Raw genomic sequence first — 14,589 nt, 5'->3', positions numbered from 1 at the left:
TTAAAATTCTGCATATTTTTTATCAAAATAATGCAATAATGCTGGTTTCAATTATTTTGGTAATTTATTTGAACTACAATACAATGAATGGAGAATGGGCATGGGGAGCATTGGAGAAGATCCCCTCTGTCTAATAGTAATGTAGCTAGTATTGACCCTTTACTTCTAGTTATTAGTCAACAAATATATGCAGCCATATGCTCAGTGTTACATCATAGGCAACTGAAGAGCAAGTGAGGGGCTGGAGACTCAAACTCAAAATTTATACTGACTATTGACCATTTCCAAAAAGCTTAGTAGCAAACAGTTCATGGAGCACATTTTGATAGGAAATGTTTTCAGTCCAAAAATTTAGACCAATTCTAATCACTAAAACACCATAAGCACTTATAAGGCCATGCTGTCCTTTACAATAAGGCTCCTTTACACCACTCTGGTAATGTAAAGGAGACTTAAAATTTTTACACCTGTTTTATACTCCTGGGGGAATTTGCTAAGAACAATGGGAACAATTCACTAAGCAGACAGGCTGTTACATTCTGCTCTGCCTGAGGTGACAGAGCCTGTGCCCCACGCCTACCTCTTCAGAAACACCCCAAAGCCCTGCCCCTCCATGCCGAGTGTGCCGCAATAGCGAGCGAGAGGGACAGTATGTCTCTGTCTCTCACACGCATGACTGCTCACTCCCCCTTCCCCCCGGCGGTGATTTACGTCTCTACCGGCTGCCCAAACCGACCTGCCTGCACTGCCGGGGAGGGGACGCATGACTGCTCTTGCGGCTTCCTTTTGCTTCCCTGTCAGAAGTCATTTTTCTGCAGGGAAGCAAAGAAATCTGCGGGGGCCATGAATTCTGCACATGCGCAGTGATGCAGAATTCCCCCAGGAGTATCGTATATGTAGAGAGGGTACATTAAGTTGACCAAATTGTTGGTGTCTGCCTCTCACCTAATAACACATACATGTGCATGGTCATAGTCATGGGGGAACATTGCTTTCTAAGGGAGCTGAGGGTTCCTTTTGTGCTCAAATGAATCTAGTTACACTGCTGTCATAGAGAACAGCGCCATGCACAAAGATTGCAGGGAGCTGGGAGACGATCAGCAGAATCCATCTGCTGTGAAAAATAGGCTAACCTACAGACTAGGGTAAGGTGGAAAGTCTGGTGACCACATCCAGCCTAGACCCCTTCACAGGGTTTTGTTTCAGTTTAGTAAATACAGACCTGGTATGGGTCAGTTTGCTGAACTGTGTGCCTCCTGTTTATTAGAAGCATCTGTCCAAGCTCTGACTCTACATAACTATTAAAAATACAAGAGTCGTTAACCCTTATCTCCAAATGAGACTCTGCTGCCCAAGGCCACTTCATCATATAGCCCCTTTTACTATCTCAACTCATTTAATATTTAAGATGATCCCCTCCTAAATATAATACCCTGCAATGAACTACCGAATTCCTTCAACTAGTCCCCTCCCTGCAAAGTCCAAAATAACAGATGAGTCTTGCTGTGTGCCCTGAAGGTCAACCAATTCAGGCTATGTCAGAGCAAGGGGGAAAGTGAGTTCCAGAGCTGTCTCCTGCTATAGCTCTGTTAATCCCAGTTTTGCTAAAATAAAATTTGCTAATGGTCTGGAGCCATTCTTTAGGCCTTCTCGCCCGTTTAATGATGGGTCAGATTTGAGCTTAGCCCTGTAGTATAGCCTTGTCAAAGAGGATCTGATGTGGTGTTTCAGCAAATGGAAGAGTCATTACTGCAGGCTCCATTAGAGATTAGCTGGACAGAGCCCCGGTTAGATAAAAATAGCAAGACAAATGGCTGCTGGTGACAGCCTGGTCCGATCACACGTCTGCTGGCTGGCATTTCAGCCTGCTGTCTTCGGAACACCTGGTGGAATCTAGCTTCTTGCTAGGGGCAGAGTTTGGCAGTTCTCCTGGATGTGTGCCAGGATATATGTCAAGGCTGCTGCATTAAGTTTATTTTGCTCTACAGGGAATTTAATTCATCTAGAGCTGACAGCTTTTTTGAAAGTTAAACTGATAAAGCCCACTTGGGGCAGGGGACTGCAAACTAATGGGGCACAATTTAGAACCACATTCTACTCCAGGTTTCTCTCACATACACCCCTTTCCTTTCATTTGAAGTCTATCCGCTTCATTATACACTTGTCTTAAAGAGAGTGTGGAGGAAAATCTGACTCTTGCCCTTTTTGTTTCCGCAGATGGTGTTACGATAACAGAGTAACCAAGCATCATACACACCTAGGAGAGGTTCTCCCCCGAAGGGGTAGTTACATTGTGTTGGGCATGCTTACAGAACCGTGCAGCCATGGACCTGAAGGAGCAGTGTCAGGTAGGTTCCCCACAAAGGAGATCACATCTTAAGCATATTGATTCTAAAGTCCTAGTTGGTTTGCTTCTCTGTGACTTCGGTCTGCATGTTTCACATTAGCATGTAAGTAATCCGCAGTTGTTGCTAAAGTTGGAAGATCTTTCTCCTGCATAGTCAAAGGGACATGTTTGCTTGTCCCTTATAACTAAAGTCCACCATTGGATAACCCAGAGATACCAGGAGGATATCCAGTTCATACCAGCAGCCTTGTATTTTCTGTCCTATGTGGTTGGCGTGCAATATGAGTAGGGCTAATGATCTTCTGTGGAGTTAGTAGACCTGTTGAGTAGAGGACTATCAAGGAAATGATGTTCTCATCTCTTTGTCAGCTCATGGGTTGCATTCTGAGTTTAATGGATGTTTACTCTTGTTTTGGGAGACTACCAGTGTGAGAAACCAGGCAGTGAGATGCAGAGCCGTTTGCTTCTAGGTCATCGGTTTGCACACAGCTCAGATTTGGCAGGGGCCAAAAGTTACTACCACTGACAGACTGGATGATTGTGTGAAATGAGTTGATTATCTCAGTTTGGTTCGTAGTGGACAAATGAACATAAGAATGGCCTTACTGGGTCAGACCAATGGTCCATCTAGCCCATGTCCTGTCTTCCAACAGTGGCTGGTGACAGATGCTTCAGAGGGAGTGAACAGAACAGTCCCAGCTTCCAGCAGTCAGAAGTTCAGGGACATCCAGAGCATGGGATTGTGTCCTTGACCATCCTGGCTAACAGCGATTGATGGACCCATCCTCCATGAACTTACCTAATTCTTTTTTGAACCTAGTTATACTTTTGGCCTTCACAACATCCCCTAGCAATAAGTTCCACCGGTTGACTGTCCATTGTCTGAAGAAGTGCTTCCTTTTGTTTGTTTTAAGCCTACTGCCTATTAATTTCATTGGGTGACCTTTAGTTCTTGTGTTGTTATGAAGGGATAAATAACATTTCCTTATTCACTTTCTCCACACCATTCATGATTTTATAGACCTCTATCATATCTCCCCTTAGTAGTCTTTTCTAAACTGAACTGTCCCAGTCTTCTTAACCTCTCCTCATATGGAAATTGTTCCATATTCCTAATCACTTTTGTTGCCCTTCTTTGTACTTTTTCCAGTTCTAATAGATCTTTTTTGAGATGGGGAGACCCGAACTGCACTCAGTATTCAAGATGTGGGTGTACCATGGATTTATATTGTAGCATTATGATATTTTCTGTCTTACTATCTATCTATCTCTTAATGGTTCCTAACATTGTTAGCTTTTTTGTCCTCTGCTGCTGCACACTGAACAGATGTTTTCAGAAAACTATCCATGATGATTCCAAGATCTTTCTTAAGTAGTAACAGCTAATTTAGACCTCATCATTTTGTATGTATAGTTGGGATTATGTTTTCCAATATGCATTACTCATAATATCAACATTTAATTTCTTTTGCTATTTTGTTGCCCAGTCACCCAATTTTATGATCCTTTTGTAACTCTTTGCAGTCTGGGTTGGACTCATATCTCAGTTGGCACCCTTGGTTGGGACGCGTTAGAAGAGTGTAGGGTTGAATGGGCCATAGAGATTGAACTCCCTTCTCATCTGTGTGTAACCAGCCTCTTGTTACCTAATTTGTTTCCAGTCCTAAAGAAAGAAGGGAAAGAGAGGCCTCCGTGGTGGGTAGGTGTAGCCGGGAGCTTTAAAGGGATATTTGCAGTGGTTCATGGAAGATTATTGGCCTTATATGCACTGCTCCCTCCTTGAGGTGAAATCCGAGATGATGATAAGAAGAAATAGAGAGAGCAGCAGACACTACTCGATTGGCCACTTATTCTATGCATGAATTTCTGTAGCAACCTGAGTATCAAATGTGTTTGTCACTCGAGAGAGTGAATAGGTACATGCCCTATTCTGGGGCCTGGTCTGGGTGAGAGATTGTGTTTGAGACCAAAGCTGGAGAAGGTCATGTGTACAACTGCTCTAGACCAGCACTGGTGAGAAAAAATGCTTATACTTCACCCTCTTTGCTCCCTCCCCTCACTTGCCTCCCTCCCCAACCATTGTAGCCTTTTCATTGCCAGATCACATTAACTACTGTACCTCCATTTTACTCTCCATGCAGCCATTTCCCTTGCTAAACATATTCTGCAGTCTTTCAGCACGCTGGCTGCCTTTTGCTTATTAGTGCAGATTACCTTGTTAGATAATAGCTTGAGAGACAGACTTTCTCTACAACAGAGGTTCTCAAACTGTGGTGGTCCGCGAGCTCCATTCAGGTGGTCCATGGATAGTTCCCTCTAAGGGGCACACCTGGGCGGCCGTACACGAGAGAATGAAGGGCCACCCACCTAATTTGTGGAGCCGTGCAGGCGTGGCTCCACTACTTAGGTGCCTGGACCCTGGAGAAGATGCACGTGTAAGGTTAGGTGGTGGCCTTGTGGGGAATAGGGGGGTAGGTGGGAGGGGGCAGTGGAGTGAGAAGAGGGGGTGGGGTGAATTTGGAACGTGTAGGGCTGCGGTGGCCAGGGAAAGAGGCTATTTTCCCCAGCTCCAGGGCTGCGGCTGCTGGGGAGAGACAGCCCTCCTTCCCAGCCTCAGCTCTGTGGCTGCTGTGGCAGGGGAGAGACCCCCCTCGTTCCCAGGCCCAGCTCGGGGGCTGCCATGGCGGGGGAGAGAGAGCACATCCATCGCATTAGAAAGGTAGGACCACTGATATTAAAATATGAGTTGTGTGCTTTTATTTGTAGAACAAAAAAACATTTATTATTATTAAGGTTTTTGTATAGAGCCCTTTTATCCAAAGCACTTTACAATAGTTAGCTAACGGTACAAACAACATTTGGAATGATCATTAAGTGGTCCACCGAGACCCTCAGCAATTTTCAAGTGATCCGCGAACAAAAAAGTTTGAGAACCACTGCTCTACAACATTAACATAGAAACACAAGTGGCACAGGAAGTGCGAAGCATCCCTCACTATTTGGCTTAAGATTGGTGTACTTTTTCTTAGCTGGAGTTGTGCTGTTACTTTGTATGAGACCACGAGAAGCTAGGCTTGCCCATGCCTGCATCTGTGACCTCCCTAATATATTTTGCGTGAGGACCTTGTTGAACTGCGGTGCTTTCAGTTTAAATTGCTAAGACTGTGGAGGTAATGTTACAATTAAAGTAATCATCTATTTGTTCTGTTGTTAATGGCGCTCTGGACTGCTCTGGTATTAATCAGTTTAAGACAAGAAGCAATTATGTGCAGTTATGCCACAGCCTTTCAGGCTACTCTCAGGCTCCAAGACTAGTACTGCTACGGAACAACTGAGCTCTAGAAGTCCACTTTGAGTGCTGCTATCTGTGCAAATGAACATGCTGAGCTTCAGAATGTCCGTATCTAGTTTTGACACAAGTGACATTCTTGATAGTACCACTGCTATTTGATTATTGGAACTCAGGAGTTTTACTTGAGTCTCTTGTCATTCAAATCTTATAATAGGTCACAATAGTTCTTCAAGTGATTGCTCATGTCAATTCCAATTAGGTGTACGCGCTGTGTGCACGGCAGCCGGAAGGTTTTTCCCCTAGCAGTACCCGTCGGGTTGGTCCGGGCGCCCCCTGGGGTCGCACCTTCATGGCGCTGAATATAGGGCCCTGCTGACCCGCCACCACTTCAGTTCCTTCTTACCACCTGTGACAGTTAGCTGGAACGCTTGTAGCTCTTGATTTGCCACCTGAAGCAGCAAGGGCTTTCCATGTTGTTAATAAAGTTTCACTTGGCCACCATTTCTGCCTTCCATCCAGGCATGGAGGGCTGGTTGGTCTTTGCCAACCACATGGTCAGTCATTTCCTTAAAGGCCTTGACAGGTTGTACCCTCATGTTCGACAGCTGGTCCCAGCCTGGGACCATAATCTGGTCCTTTCCGGACTGATGGGGCCACCTTTTGAACCACTGGTGACATGTTCTCTGCTGTACCTCTCATATAAGGTGGCATTTCTGGTACCAATAACGTCAGGCAGGAGGGTGTCTGAGCTCAAGGCCCTAACATCCGAGCCTTCTTACACATTATTCTATAAGGACAAAGTTCAGCTCAGGCCACATCCAGCTTTTCTCACTAAGGCTGTCTCCCAGTTTCATGTTAACCAGGATATCTTTCTCCCGGTTTTCTACCTTAAGCTGCACTCAAGCAGCGGGGAGCAAAAACTTCGTTTGTTGGACGTTCAGGCACTAGCGTTCTATATCGAGCGAACGAAACTGTTCTGGAAGTCTGTTCAGCTGTTTATCGCAGTAGCAGACAGAAAGAAAGGGCTCCCAAAGGATTTCATCATGGATCACGTCCTGTATCAGGGCTTGCTACGATCTGGCGAAAGTATCGGCCCACTCCACAAGGCACCCATGTTCTGACGCAAGAGATCTGCAGAGCTGCGACTTGGTCGTCTATACATACTTTTATCTCATATTATGCTATTACACAGCAGGCTAGAGACGATGCAGACTTTGGTAGGGCGGTGCTTCAGTCTGCGAACCTTGGAGCTCCGACCCCGCCTCCAAAACTTAGTCTTGGTAATCACCTAATTGGAATTGACATGAGCAATCACTTGAAGAAGAAAAAACGGTTACCTGCCTTTCGTAACTGTTCTTCAAGATGTGTTGCTCATGTCCATTCCAATATCACCTGCCTACCCCTCTGTTGGAGCAATCTGGCAAAAAGGAGCTGAAGTGGCAGCGAGTTGGCAGAGCCCTATATTGAGCGCCATGAAGGCGTGACTGTGACCCTCTGTACCTCAGGGGAACACCCTACACCTCCATGTTCATCTTTATAAAATGATTGTGTGGGATCCAATGCAAAGTTTGTCATGTTGGGTGTCTTTGGAAGGCTCATGATGCACTGAGCATGGTTGTTATAGTGATGTGCTAGTAATTGTTACAGTAATGTTATAGTAAGGTTATAGGTAATAATTTCATCTATGTAGTTATGAGGCTGAAAATGTATCTTCATGGCTTAAAATAAGCCCAGGCAAAAACTCTCCAAGAGCAGAGAGGCAGTTCACACCTCATCAGGGCAGTTATGGGACAAACCCAACCCAGCCCAGCCTCACAGGAACAAAGGGTGCTGGCCTAGGCAGCAACAAAAGAATCTGTTAGACTCTTGAGGGAGTCACCCCCTTTCCTTTGGTCAGTTTGGAACTGCGATGAGGTAATGCTCACCTGACTCTGAAGGGTGGGGGGCAAAGCCAAGAGGGAAGAAAGGACATGATCAAAGGGAGAGATATTTGCCATGCTATCTCTCTCTCTCTCTCTTCCACCTACATCTACGGACATCACACCAAGCGACTGAAGCACTGATCAAAGGGGAGAGTCTGGCTGAAGAGCAGCCAGCCAGCCTGTGGTGAGAAGCATCAAAGTTTGTAAGGGCATTGAAACAACGTGGAGTCTGGTGGCACCTTAAAGACTAACAGATTTATTTGGGCATAAGCTTTTGTGGGTAAAAAACCCACTTCTTCAAATGCATGGAGTGAAAATTACAGATACAGGCATAAATATATATTGGCACAAGAAGAGAAGGGAGTTGCCTTACAAGTGGAGCAGCTTATATGCCGGAGGCTGTGTGTGAGCAGCCCAGGAGTGGGGGTTCTCACAGCAGAGCAGGGTAAGGCTGGCTCCCAGAGTCAAGGATTGGAGTGACCTAGCAGATCACCGATCCAGATAACACCAGAGGGGAACATCACAGTGACCCAAGGGGGTGCCCGGTCCGACCTAATGGGTACTGCTGGGGCAAACCTTCCGGCTGCCGGGCATGCGGCGTGCGCACATCTAATTGGAATGGACATCTCGAAGAACAACATTTACGAAAGGTAGGTAACTGTTTTTTATGTAAGCCCTTCCTTGCTACTGCCTCCAGAATGCACACCTGTTACTGCAGGAAATAGTTCTTCTCCTTTCACCACACCAAGCCAAGGAGCTTAAAGTTGTGAAAGAGCCCTATATGGCTGATAAAGTGCCAGGATTGATCAACGGACTCCTAATTTCTCCCCAGGGTCTTTCATGCTCTTGGTTTCTACCCCTGACAGAATCCAGCCAGTCCAATGAGAGCTGAACTGGATTCTGTTGAAACCCTTGGTTGATCTGCAGAGTTTCTGTTGATTGCTTCCCTTCAAGGGCTGAAAGTCTGTGCTACACAGCTATTCTTACTGGACTAGAGAACAAGAAACCAGACTCTAGGACTGACCCTATCTTCTGCATGGTAACTTACCTGGCCCTTTCTTGTTGACATCACTTGTGTTTGGGAGCATTGTCCTCAGCTGCTGATCCTATACCCCATCCTGTGTGGTGTGAACTTTTGCATCTCGCCAATCTCCATACTGCCCTGTCCTCTTTTTCTCCTGCCTGTGACATTGTTCATTGCCCAAAGTAGGACAAGCATATCAAATTGCCAGGCCATGAGCAGAGCAAATGGTGGTGTAACATATTTTTGAATGGCTGCTGCTTCTACTATTGCTGGAGTGCACTCCACTGACAGATTCTCATCAGCATTAAGAGACCTTGCTTCACTGAAACTCTAGGTGGTTCTTCTGAGTTGTTAAAAATCCTCTCTTCCCCCGTTTAAAAGTACTGGTAGTAGAAACTGGGATTTAAAAAAAACAACCCCTTATTTCTATTTTCAATAGCAATTAAAATGAAAGATACACTGCAGAGCAAGGCAGAGAGTAACCCAGGAGTGGTGCCCAAAATCTCTTAAATCAAATGTGCAGTTTTCCCAGTCTGTCTCCCCTTTCTGCCTTTTAGTTTTTGTTAATTTTCTATGCCTTTTAAAGGTGAAAACTAATGTTGGTGAAAGGTACCAGCTTTTCCCCTCCAAGATCTACAATGTGTGTACCAGCACAAAGAGCAAACTCTTCCCTGCCTCCTCACTGCCCTGCCAATGTGCTTCAGACCTGACCTGGAGGGACTAGTTCTAGCGAGCAGAGGGGAGTTCAGTTTCCATCACTGTTCCTTGGCGTCTTCACATCACAAATGGAACACTTGATGGCAGTTTCAGAGACTCTTGTGCTGTCAGGGCCCTACTTATTTTTACACAAGGGGTTATGAAGAGCTGATCAATGGTAATGAGGCCAGGTTGCCGGTAATATGGTCTTGTGGTTAGAGCAACAAACTGGGACTGAGGAGACCTGGGATATCTTCCTGGCTCTGCTGCTGGCCTGCTAGGTGACCTTGGGCAAGTCACTGCACTTTTCTGTGCCTCAGTTTCCTCAGCTGTAAAATGGGATAATAACATGGACTTCCTTTGTCAAGCACTTTGAGATCTCCTGAGGAAAAGTACTACAGTAGAACCTCGGAGTTACGAACACCTTGGGAATGGAGGTTGTTAGTAACCCTGAAACGTTCGTAACTCTGGAAAAAACGTTGTGGTTCTTTCAAAATTTTACAGCTGAACATTGACTTAACACAGCTTTGAAAATTTATTGTGCAGAAGAACAATGCTGCTTTTAGCCATCTTAATTTAAATGAAACAAGCACAGAAACTGTTTTCAGAGGCAGGACATTTCACAAATTTCCAGAGGCAGGACATTTCCATTACTTGCATCTGAAGAAGTGAGGTTCTTACCCATGAAAGCTTATGCTCCCAATACTTCTGTTAGTCATAAAGGTGCCACAAGACCCTCTGTTGTTTCTTTGAAGATACACTCTGTTTTTCGAGGATAGATACTGTGATAGACCCAGACCAGTTGGGAACAGCAGAGTAGTAGAAGGGAGATATACTGGCCACTGGATAAGTAGTTTTCTGTTCCCTGAGTGACCAGAGCAGGGGCTGCTCCAGGCTAATGAGAACACCTGACTCCAATTAACCTGCTAAGAGTCAGGTGAGGCAGTTAAGCACCTGACTCTAAGGCCCCTCTGATGCTATAAAAGGACTCACTCCAGTCAGACCAGGAGGAGCCAGGGGAGAGGAGACGTGCATGCGAGGAGCTGGGAGCAAGAGGTGTGCAAGAAGCTGAGAGTGAGTAGGCGTACTGCTGGAGGACTGAGAAGTACAAGCGTTATCAGACATCAGGAGGAAGGTCCGGTGGTGAGGACAAAGAAGGTGTTGGGAGGAGGCCATGGGGAAGTAGGCCAGGGAGTTGTAGCTGTCGTGCAGCTGTTCCAGGAGGCACTCTAGACAGCTGCAGTCCACAGGGCCCTGGGCTGGAACCCGGAGTAGAGGGCAGGCCCGGGTTCCCCCCAAACCTCCCAACTCCTGATCAAACACAGGAGGAGTTGACCTGGACGGTAGCTTCTACCAGAGGGGAAGGTCTCTGGACTGTTTCCCGACCCACAGGGTGAATCTGTGAGGTGAGCAAATCGGCCAATAAGCGCAGGACCCACCAAGGTAGAGGAGGAACTTTGTCACAATACACAACCAGATACAACTTGTGATGCTAACTGCTAACATCTTTGACGTCAATCCAACGAGGGAGGGATGCTTGTGTATCATGGATGGTTGTCCTGTGTAGCATACCATAGGATAGTGATCTCTAGAAAATATGGTACAACAAGAATAGTAGAATTAATTTATTTCCATTATCTTGGGTTTGCTACTGAAGACTGGCGTGTTGGAGCCAGGCTGAAGCCAAGCAGAGTTGGGAAAAAGTTAAGACCTAAGCAAGTTAAAGTAGTTTTTTCTCACTCTTTGACATTTTAAGGTTCTGACTCAACACTAAGCAATAGGGTTTAACTGTTTACTTACTAGGAACTGTGCAGAAAAGAGGATGGAAGAGAGAATTGTGTTGTTTAAGACACTTTATTCCTTTGTGCAGTTTAAGATGATATCATCTAGGAAACAAAATGCCCTGGAGAGAGATACAGGCTGTCTCTTCTTACACCCCCACTCCACACTCTCTCTCTTGCAATGACATTAGATACACTCTCTGCTTTCCTTCAACTTTGGCTGTGGGTATTTATAAGGTTACATACAAATATGTGGCTCAGTACAAGTGTAGAGAGAAGAGCCCTTAGAACTGGTGATACTATGCGATCATCTGGGTCTCTGCCTGTAGATTTAGTTCTTAATGTGGGACCCAGGGTCTCTGCACTTACGATTTTAAATGGAGGACTTTGCTGATGCTCGTGACACTTTGTCTGCCGTGCAATCCTGGGTGCCTTAAATGCTATGCTGCTGTGGCACTGCTCTGATGCCAACAGCCAGCCTACAACCATGCAGGTCACACCCTGGCTTCCACCACAGAGTTACTTTTTCAGGGTGACCCCAACACCCCCCTCCTCCACCCCATATTTCTGCCCTGCAATGTTCCAGCACTCTCCTGGAACACTCAGAGAAGCTACTAAGATTGCTGCTTCTTTGAAGAGACAGTAACCAGCAACTCATTAATTTATCCTGGGTTTGACAAACACTCTGTTTTAATCAAAGCACTGAATTGTTTTATAATAAAAGTAAAACAAGTTTATTAAACAAAAAGTCACAGGTTTAAATGATACCAAGTATAAGGAATAAATATAGAAAGAGTTACAAGCAAACAATAATAAAAATATGCTTCTAAAAGTAAAACTTAATTTCAGCAAATTACAATCTTTGCCTAAGCAGGTTTCTTACTATACTCAGTTCCCAGAGACTTCAATCCCCCACCCACTTGAGTGAAGGATCCAACGTTCTGTGGTTTCAAGAGCTCTGGACATTTTAGTCCCTCAATGGATAACTATGGGGTTCTCTCCCCTTTCTTTTTAGAGTCCAGTAAACATTTTAAAAGTAAGCCCAGACAAAGCTTCTCTCTCCTGTTGAGGGGTAGACACCGTGATATCTTCCCAAAGTTCTTTGACCCTGCTTCAAGAGGCAGGAAGGCTTCCTGGGGGTGCAGTCTCCATCTCCCATTAAGATTAAGTGGTCGTCTTTCCTCATTTGCTCTCTCGATGGCTTTGTTTACCTTGTACGTAAATGTGCTTTTCTTTGTCTTTGGTCATACTTTGCCTAATTTACAACAGAGACACATTCACATTCAATTAGGCGGAACCACGTTTCTTTGTCTGGAACAAGTCTGGCTTGGACACTGCTTGCCAAATACAGTTTAAGAACACATTTGCAGCACACATCTATTGAGTCCTTTGTGGGTTTACAGTACATCCATCATGCAACAGTATTAATGATCAGTGAGTTATTAGTTTTCCAGTGATCTATTACATGCTACCTTTTGGGTATATATCATGATGACTGTGTGCCAATGGCATTGCGGTGCTCTGAGGATCACATACTGATTTAGCCATATGGAGCTCAGAAAAAAGTCAACAAACCAAGGTTCAGTCATTACTGAGGCCTGTGACTGACACAGAGGGCAACACATTTGGTCAATCATGGGTTTAAGCAGAGTTCTACTGTGCAGCCTGTGGTCACCCTTCTTGTGAACATGAAGTTGTGGCCAGTGGAGAGTGCTGATGCTAGCATGCAACGCTCCAGCTTTATCGAGTAGCCAAGCTACACTACATGTAAGACTGTTTACTCTGCAGAGGTGGCTGCTGTGTATTCAAGAGGTGGGTGGTTGCAATCTGCTCCATTTTACGCAGTTAGGTACGACTCTCAGGATTTTGTTAAGCTGTCAACATGGCCATTGATTTGGTGACGTGTGGGTGCCCCGTCCTAACCCCAGATTCAGGGTCCTTCCTATCTTGAGTGGTAGTACAGTAATTGTTAAATATTTTTCTTTCAATTAGGATCAGGGCCCCTTGAAATAGAAGTTGTACAAATACTTACGGGTCACAGTCCCTGCCCCAAATATGTAATGATTAAGTTATCCCATAGAGGGGAGCAGCTGCACAACAGGATTAGAGTGAGGCAATGGGATAGGCTCCTTCTTATCATCCCAAAGATCCATTTGTCCATTGCCCTGTAGTCTTTTTCCAGTTCCACCCCGGGCTTCTTGTATGTGCTCTCTGTCTCCACTAATCTCATGCCCTCCATGAGCTCCTGTGTGGCCAATGACCCAGCTCTCAGTAAGTGGCAAGCCTCAGGCACAATGCGCTGCTATTAATAACCTGCACTGCACCTTCTGTTTGAGCTCCCAAGGCGCGCTCTATGAATATTTGATGCTTAGAGGGGCACCTGCCGCTCTCTGCATCCTGAGTGTTGCTGGGATGCCCTGCTGGGAACAAGAGCGATGGGGAGAGAAACATCAGCTCAGCTTGGCAAATCAGGCCTGTAACCTTCTTGAATCATTTAAATAATAATAACTTTAAAAAATTGAGCTTGAGCCCCAAGGTGTTAAGCCATCAGTGTGTTGCTATCTCCCACGAACACATTAATGGGGAGATAGAACTTGATAGATCTTTTCCATCTCTCTCTAGTCTACCACGCTGGCCAGTGCTGGCTTCCCCCCTGTAGTGTATTTGCTAGCATTTTGTCCTGTCTAGTTTGCCATCGGCTTTTCCATATGTCCTTATCAGTCAGTATCCTCCCTTACTGCATATGCAGATGTATCTGCATATATGCACACACACACAAGGTATCTGGCTGTGTCGGCTCCATTTGATGAATGGGTCATTCTTACAGACATCTGGTGTGATCCTGTATGAACTTTCTTCTTTTTTCCTCCCCATCGCTTCACCCCCACCCCCCATCCACCGCCTCCTTGCTGGATCTGCAGCGTGACTGGAAACAGGCTGAATTAATCAGCAGATTGGTGCTTCACTCTGCTGCTCCTGTCTCTTTCTCTGCAGCGCTGGGCTCTGTGCATGTTCTCTCGCCCTCTCTCTTGCTCTCTTTCTCTGAGGGCAGCAGTACTGGAAGTTGCTGCTGAAGGTTCCAGGTGGTTCAGGGATTCAGCCCAGATGCTCTTTAAACAGGCAGATCTGTGGATGTCCCACCAAGGCAAACGCTGCAAAGTAAGTTTCTCTCCCTTAACGTTTAAATTCAAGATGGCTTGTTTTTCCCCTGCAGCCTTCCTGATCAGATGGTGCATGAAGGGTCCTGAGGGTTTGGGGAAGGATCTTAGGGCAGGAAATGGAGCACTGAATGGGGCCTTCAGATGTGATGGGGTTTTAGGGTACGGGGTGGGGGAACAGGGAAGAAGCTTTTAATCAAACTGAAGATTGTAACCTTAAACCCATTGATGGAATCTCAAATAGTCTGAGCTACTGAGTCCTGCATTGCTGCCTGTGTGTTCAATGACTCAAGTTTATCTGTATTTTTTAAATGGTTAGCCCTGGAGTAGCCAAAAGCCCCCTACCCTGAAAAGCGGGACTTGCAGTAG

The 14,589-nt window shown here is 45.6% G+C and overlaps 1 protein-coding gene across 1 annotated transcript in view; it reads left to right on the top strand.

The window, feature by feature from the left end:
* The first annotated feature begins 2,337 nt into the window (after positions 1-2,337).
* TMEM94 (transmembrane protein 94) overlaps positions 2,338-14,589 on the top strand; it is a 71,838-nt gene continuing 59,586 nt past the window's right edge. The window contains exon 1 of the mRNA XM_065415590.1: positions 2,338-2,348. The gene's annotated coding sequence lies outside the window, so the exon portion shown is untranslated. The remainder of the gene's footprint in view (positions 2,349-14,589) is intronic.

This window comes from Emys orbicularis, chromosome 13 (genome assembly GCF_028017835.1).
Source record: "Emys orbicularis isolate rEmyOrb1 chromosome 13, rEmyOrb1.hap1, whole genome shotgun sequence".
Lineage (NCBI taxonomy): Eukaryota > Metazoa > Chordata > Testudines > Emydidae > Emys > Emys orbicularis.
This window is presented reverse-complemented; position numbering and strand designations above follow the sequence as displayed.